We start from the raw sequence: 8,357 nt of genomic DNA on the forward strand, positions 1-8,357 counted from the left end.
TCCATCTGGGCCGTTTCCTTCACTTCCTACAAACTGGAGTGAATTTGGGCCTAAAATTAGGCTCTATTAAGGTCCAGATTTCGGCCTTATCCATTTTCTTTCAAAAAGAATTGGCTTCTCTTCCAGAAGTTCAGACTTTTGTAAAAGGAGTGCTGCATATTTAGCCTCCTTTTGTGCCTCCGGTGGCACCTTGGGACCTTAACGTGGTGTTAAGTTTTCTAAAATTACACTGGTTTGAACCACTTAAAACAGTGGAGTTAAAATATCTCACATGGAAGGTGGTCATGTTATTAGCCTTGGCTTCGGCTAGGCGAGTGTCGGAATTAGCGGCTTTGTCACATAAAAGCCCATATTTGGTATTCCATGTGGATAGAGCGGAATTGCAGACCCGTCCTCAATTCCTACCAAAAGTGGTCTCATCTTTTCATATGAACCAACCTATTGTGGTGCCTGTGGCTACGCGTGACTTGGAGGATTCCGAGTTACTTGATGTGGTTAGGGCTTTGAAAATTTACGTGGCCAGGACGGCTAGAGTCAGGAAAACTGAAGCGCTGTTTGTCCTGTATGCAACCAACAAGATTGGTGCCCCTGCTTCAAAGCAGGCTATTGCTCGCCGGATTTGTAACACGATTCAGCAAGCGCATTCTATGGCTGGATTGCAGTTACTGAAATCAGTCAAGGCCCATTCCACGAGGAAAGTGGGCTCTTCTTGGGCGGCTGCCCGAGGGGTCTCGGCACTACAGCTGTGTCAAGCTGCTACTTGGTCGGGTTCACACACCTTTGCAAAATACTATAAGTTTGATACCCTGGCTGAGGAGGAACTCATGTTTGCTCAATCGGTGCTGCAGAGTCATCCGCACTCTCCCGCCCGTTTTGGAGCATTGGTATAATCCCCATGGTCCTTACGGAGTCCCCAGCATCCTCTACGGACTACGAGAAAAAGATTTACCGGTAGGTTTAAAATCTTATTTTCTACTTTATTCTTTTCTATCCTAGTTTATTACGACCAACTCTCATCCAAGGAGTTTGATATTCTACTACCTGCATGCAATTTAAATTGCTTAAATTGTTTATATGGTTGATTTGTCCTTCACAATCCATAATCTGCAACTTGGATGTACTTGTGTCATTGAAAATCTTATAATAAAAATGTATATACAGATACTCAACCTGTATATTGGAAAAAAAAAAAGTTATAAGACATATGCATTCAATATTTGAAGAAACAAAATAAAATAAAGCTATCTATTGGGTTTCACTAACAAGCACATTGGAAGACTTGACTACTGTTAAAAGACATGCATTACATGGTATAGAGCCACAAACCACAATGTAGTAAAATAAAAACAAACTTACATGTGTATCAAACCTATGTGAGGCTTACATTGATAGTGCAAGATCAACACTCTATCAACTGTGCAAACTAGACTGCACATAAATGCCATAAAATTTATCTGAGATTTTAGTAAATAAGGCCCGTTGCTGTCCGGGTCACGCAGCCGTCACGGCCCGCCCCCATACGGTCCGGTCATGTCTGCGTTGTCCTGACTGTGCCCCCAAAATGGCGGCACAACGCCGCTGGCCCGACTCCTCCTGCCCAGTGACCGCCTCTGCCTGTCAATCAGGCAGAGGCGCTCATTGGGCAGAGATGCTGATCGCATCTCTGGCATGTGCCGGTGCACTGCGGCACCAGCACACACGCACTTCAGACCTGATCTCCTGTTGTGTGAATATGCACAGCAGGGATCAGGTCTGAATTAGGCCCTATATACAGCTGTCAGTAAGGCAGGGATGTGCTGCTGCCAGTGAGGCAGGGATGTGCTGCTGGTAGTGAAGCAGTGATGTGCTGCTGTCAGCGAAGCAGTGCTGTGCTGCTGTCAGCGAGACAGGGATGTGCTGCTGTCAGCGAGGCAGGGATGTGCTGCTGTCAGCGAAGCAGGGATGTGCTGCTGTCAGCGAAGCAGGGATGTGCTGCTGTCAGCGAGGCAGGGATGTGCTGCTGTCAGCGAGGCAGGGATGTGCTGCTGTCAGCGAGGCAGGGATGTGCTGCTATAAGTGAGGTAGGGATGTGCTGCTGTCATTGAAGCAGGAATGTGCTGCTGCAGTGAGGCAGAGATATGCAGCCCACTATCTCCCTATCACCCCTGCCTGAGTCACACACTTTCCCTGTCACCCCTGCCTCAGTTACCCACTATCTCCCAGTCACCGCTGCCTCAGTCAACCACTATATCTGCGATCCCTGCCTCAGTCACCCACTATACCAGTCACCCCTGCTTTAGTCACCCACTGTCACCCTATCACCCCTGCTTCAGTCACCCACTATCCCTGTCAACCCTGCCTCAGTCACCCACTATCTCCCAGTCACCCCTGCCTCAGTCAGCCACTATCCCTGTCACCCCTGCCTCAGTCTCTTACTGTCCCTGTCACCCCTGCCACAGTCATCCACTATCTCCCTATCACCCCTGCCTTAGTCATTTATTATACCTGTCACCCACTTTCTTCCCATACTTACCCAACCCCTTCCTATCACCCCTCCCTCAGTAACCCACTATCTCCCTGTCACCCACTATCTCCCAGTCACCCCGGCCTCAGTCACCCACTATCTCCCACTCATACATGCTTCAGTCACCCACTATCTCCCAGTCATCCCTGCCTCAGTCACCTACTGACACCAGTGCTGACATTTCTGCTGCGGCCTCTCCACTCTCCAGCGTGAACGTCCTGACGACTGAGGAAATCCGCTTCCTAGTTGAGGACTCCGGGAATGAACACTGCCGATATTGCTGTCAGATGACTTTCTACCCAACGGAGGATTTTTGATACTTCCAGCTTTGCCATGCAGTTTCGAGTGCCGCCTTGATGATTTGTGTACACTACCGTGGTGGCGTTGTCAGATTGTACTTGAACAGGCCTGTTCTGTACTAGAGGCAGGGCCAGTGTCAATTAATTGAACACTGCCTGCAATTCCAGAATGTATATCAGGAGGAGAGATTCCTCCCTGGTCCACCGACCCTGGAGAAAGTGTTGCTCCAACACCATGGCCCAGCCCAAAAGACTGGCATCCATTGTCAGGAGGACACAGTTGGAGATCCAGAAGGGATGGCCCCTGCTCAACTGTTGGTCCTGTAGCCACCAGCTCAGTGTCAGACGAACCTCCGGAGTCAAGGAGATCATTTGAGACATCATCCGATGAGGCAGGCCGTCCCACTTGGAGAGGATTAACCTCTGCAGAGGGCGGTAATGAAATTGAGCCTACTCTACCATATCGAAAGCCGACACCATGAGGTCTAGTACTTGCATCGCTGTGTGTATCAACACTCTTGGGCGAGAGAGGACGATACTGTCCTGAATTTTCAGGACTTTCTCTGGAGACAGAAACAATTGTTGGCTGTGTGTGTCCAGCAGTGCCCCTAGGTGCACAATGTTCCGAGCAGGGACCAGCGAGGACTTTTTTCAGTTGATGAGCCACCCGTGGACTTTTAGGAATTGGACTGCCAGTTCCAGATAACTGTGGAGAACCTCTTGGGAGTTCACCAGGATCAGCAAGTCGTCCAGATTTGGCAGGATCCTGATTCTCTGATGGTGAAGGGTCGTCATCACGGCCATGACCTTGGTGAATATCCGAGGTGCCGTGGCCAAACCAGAAGGCAGGACTTGAAATCCAAAAACAAACCAGGCACAACACTGCTTAGCTTCCATCATCAGATGAGATTGGACCAGTGGCGTAACTACTGCCCCCGCAGTCCTCGCGGTGGCTTGGGGGCGAGGGGCTGCGGGTGCGCCACTGATTTACAACAGACTGACATGCGGACGAGCGTCCGCATGTCAGTCTGCAGTCTCCTTCCCTCCGCCGCTTTTTGGAGGGACACGGAGGGCACACAGCGCGCCTCCCTGTGTCCCTCCTGCTGCATCATCTCCGGCGGCCGCGGGTCTAATAGGGGGAAGTGCCGTCCGTGAGCTCTAATTGGCTCACGAACCGGCACTTCCCCCTATTAGACCCGCGGCCGCCGGAGATGATGCAGCAGGAGGGACACAGGAGAGACGAGCTGTGCCCTCCGTGTCCCTCCAAAAAGCGACGGCGGGGGGTGGGTAAATATCTGTCACTGGGGGCATATATGGCACGGGGGGGAGGGAGGAATATCTGGCACTGGGGCATTTCTGGCACTGGGGGGAATATCTGGCACTGGGGGCATATCTGGCACTGGGGGGGGATATCTGGCACTGGGGCATATATGGCACTGGGGGGGAATATCTGGCACTGGGGGCATATATGGCACTGGGGGGGGTATCTGGCACTGGGGGCATATATGGCACGGGGGGCATATATGGCACTGGGGGGAATATCTGGCACTGGGGGCATATATGGCACTGGGGGGGAATATCTGGCACTGGGGGCATATGTGTACCTGGCACATGGGGGGGACGACTATATTTGGCACTAAGGCATGTAAGTACCTGGCACCGTGGGGGAATATCTGGCACTGGGGACATATGTGGCACTGGGAGCACAGCCCTAGCAACAAGGACTACCTCCTAGCAACGAGCATGACACCCAGTGCATGAAACATCTGGCAACGAGCATGACACCCAGTGCATGAAACACCTGGCAACGAGCATGACACCCAGTGCATGAAACCCCTGGCAACGAGCATGACACCCTGAGCATGAAAACCCCTGGCACCGTGCATGGAACCAAGAGCATGAAACCCCTGGCAACGAGCATGACACCCAGTGCATGAAACCCCTGACAACGAGCAGGTAATTGAAAAGTAATTAGAAGCCTTACTGTAGGACTTAATGTGTAATGGGCATTACGGTGTGTGGCATAATGTATCACGGACATTGCGGTGTGTGTCATAATGTGTCGCAGGCATTACGGTGAATGGTATACTATATTGCGGGCATTGTGATATGTGGTATAATGTCTCAGGGTCATTGCAGTGTGTGGCATAATGTATCACGGACATTGCGGTGTGTGTCATAATGTGTCAGGCATTACGGTGTGTGGTATACTATATCACGGGCATTGTGGTATGTGGTATAATGTCTCAGGGTCATTGCAGTGTGGCATAATACATAACGGGCATTGCGATGTGTGGCATAGGGTATAACGGGCAGGGCATTGCGGTATGTGTCACAGGCATTACGGTGTATGGTATACTATATCACAGGCATTGTGGTATAATGTCTCAAGGTCATTGCAGTGTGTGGCATAATGTGTCACAGGCATTGTATGTGCTATAATGTATCAGGGGCATTGCAGTGTGTAGCATAATGTATAACGGGCATTGCGATTCCTGTCATAATGTGTCACAGGCATTACGGTGTGTGGCATAATGTGTCACAGACATTACGGTGTGTGGCATAATGTGTCGGGGGCATTACAGTGTGTGCATATTGTGTCGTGCATTATTGTGTGCGGCATAATGTCTAAGGGCCATTGCAGTATGTGGCATAATGTATACTGGGCATTACTATAAGGAGGAAAAATGACAAATAATGTAAGGGGCATGAATCAGGATTATTTTTCTTTCCTGTGGTGGCCAACGTATGGGCGTGCAGGTTGCAAAACTGGGGTATAAGGTAGTCTTTTCCTGCAATGCCACGCCCCTTTATGCGAAACCACGCCCACTCCAACAAAACCACGCCCCTTTTTTGACGTGCGCGCCTTTTTATCCCTTTCTTGCTCCCAATTATGGAGCATGAAGGGGGGGGGGGGGCGCCGAAGAATTTTTTGGCTTGGGGGAGAAAAATTTCTGGTTACGCCACTGGATTGGACATATCCAGTGTGATGCGGCTGTAGATGATTTTTGCTGTTTCTAACTTCTACATCAATGAATAAGTTTCAAAATAGAATGCATCAAGAGAACGGTGTTGGTAGTATAAAACTACCTACAGCACCTGGTATTCCCAGGTGGTCTCACATCCAAGAACAAACCAGGCCTAAGATCAGGTGATATTGGGCATATACAGTGTGGTGTGGCTGTAGATGAGTTTAGTGGTTTCTGTTAGAGTTCTTCTACTTCTAACTACTCGTACATAAATGAATAAGCGGACGATTTATTAAACCTGGTGAAATGATAATTTGCATGGTGATAAAGTACCAGCCAATCAGCTCCTAATTGCCATGTCACAGGCTGGGTTTGAAAAATGACAGTTAGGAGCTGACTGGCTGGTACTTTATCACCTTGCACTTTATCAGTTCACCAGGCTTAATAGATCTGCCCCAATGTTTCAAAATGGAATGCATCAAGAGAACGGTGTTGGTATTGTAAAAATACACACAGCTCCTGGTATTTCCTGGTGGTCTCCCATCCAAGTACTAAAACCAGGACCAACACTGCTCAGCTTCCATGATCAGGAGAGATTGGGCAAATCCAGTGTGCTGTGGCTGTAGATGAGCTCGTGGTTTCTGTTAGAGCTCTTCTACTTCTAACTTCTGGTACATAAAAGAATATGTGTAAAAATGAAATGTACAGTACCAAGAAAAGGGTGTTGGTAGTTTAAAAACACCTAAAGCATCTGATAATACATGGATGGGAGACTGCTTGGTAGTAACAAAGTCCAATACTGCTTTGCTTCAAAGATCAAATGAGATTGGGCATATCCAGTGTGGTGTGGCTTTAGATAAGCTTTGTGGTTTCTGTTAGAGCTCTTCTACTTCTAACTACTGGTACATTAATGAATATGTATAAGGTTGTAGTTTATCCAATATCCCTTTACTACCTTACCTCCCCCTCCCCTCCCCTCCCCTCCCCTCCTTATAGCTTCCTTTGTTCTCTCCTCCTCGTGTGTGCGTTATTTGTTTTCTCATACGTCCTAGAGGATGCTGGGATCACATTAAGAACCATGGGGTATAGACGGGATCCGCAGGAGACATGGGCACTTTAAGACTTTCAAAGGGTGTGAACTGTCTCCTCCCTCTATGCCCCTCCTCCAGACTCCAGTTTTAGAATTGTGCCCAGTGAGACTGGATGCACTACAGGGGAGCTCTACTGAGTTTCTCTGAAAAGACTTATGTTAGTTTTTCTTATTTTCAGGGAGGCTGCTGGCAACAGTCTCCCTGCTTCGTGGAACTTAGGGGAGAGAAGTATGACCAACTTCTAGTGAGTTCAATGGCTCTGCTTCTGGCTGACAGGACACCATTAGCTCCTGAGGGTGCTGATCGCTGGGTACGCCTAGATGCCCACTCCCGTAGCCTGCCATCACCCCCTTACAGAGCCAGAAGTCAGAAGACAGGCGAGTAGCAGAAGAACAGAAGACTTCTTCTCCAGTGACGGCATTCTGAGGTACCACGCAGCGAGCGGAATGCTGTGCGCCATGCTTCCACACAAACACAGGCACTGCAGGGTGCAGGGCATGTGGGTGGGTGGGGGGGGGGGCACCCTGGGCAGCATAAATTCCTCACAAAAGGCTGGCAAAAGTGGACATTAGTGCCTGGGCACTGTCCTTACCCCGCCAGCGTAATTAATTATTTGTTTCTGAGCGGGACAGAAGCGTGCCATTACAGCGGCGGGGCTTCTTCCTCACCTCACCAGCACATCTATAGAGCGTTACAAGTCTATCACTATAGAGTTTATTATTTCCCAGACTGTGTACTTTTGTCGCTGGGTTGTGAGCTGAAAAATCCTCTCTGTCCCTCTGACAGATTTACTGTAGGTCTATCCCCCATAAGCCGATGTGTCTGTGGGTACTTGGTACATGTGTGTCAACATGTCGGTGGCTGAATGTTTTTCCCAAGAGGAAACTATATTAGGAATGCAGACATATGATGGTGGCCCTGTTGGCACCACCAATAATTGACTGGGTGAAAGTTTCAATAATATCAGAGTGAGGTTGGATAAATCTGTGTCCCAGACACAGACGTAGAGAATAGATGTGATGTTCATGGCTATGCTTCTTTTCCCTCAGGCCCGCAAAAATGTTACTACACACTGATACTGACTCGGATACTGATTCCTATGTCGACCCAAATTGGCATCTGACGTCGCCTGCAGTGCACCCTGCAGTGCCTGTGTTTGTGTGGAAGCATGGCGCACAGCATTCCGCTCGCTGCGTGGTACCTCAGAATGCCGTCACTGGAGAAGAAGTCTTCTGTTCTTCTGCTACTCGCCTGTCTTCTGACTTCTGGCTCTGTAAGGGGGTGATGGCAGGCTACGGGAGTGGGCATCTAGGCGTACCCAGCGATCAGCACCCTCAGGAGCTAATGGTGTCCTGTCAGCCAGAAGCAGAGCCATTGAACTCACTAGAAGTTGGTCATACTTCTCTCCCCTAAGTTCCACGAAGCAGGGAGACTGTTGCCAGCAGCCTCCCTGAAAATAAGAAAAACTAACATAAGTCTTTTCAGAGAAACTCAG

The sequence above is a fragment of the Pseudophryne corroboree genome, unplaced genomic scaffold, assembly GCF_028390025.1.
Source record: "Pseudophryne corroboree isolate aPseCor3 unplaced genomic scaffold, aPseCor3.hap2 scaffold_321, whole genome shotgun sequence".
In the NCBI taxonomy this organism is placed as follows: domain Eukaryota; kingdom Metazoa; phylum Chordata; class Amphibia; order Anura; family Myobatrachidae; genus Pseudophryne; species Pseudophryne corroboree.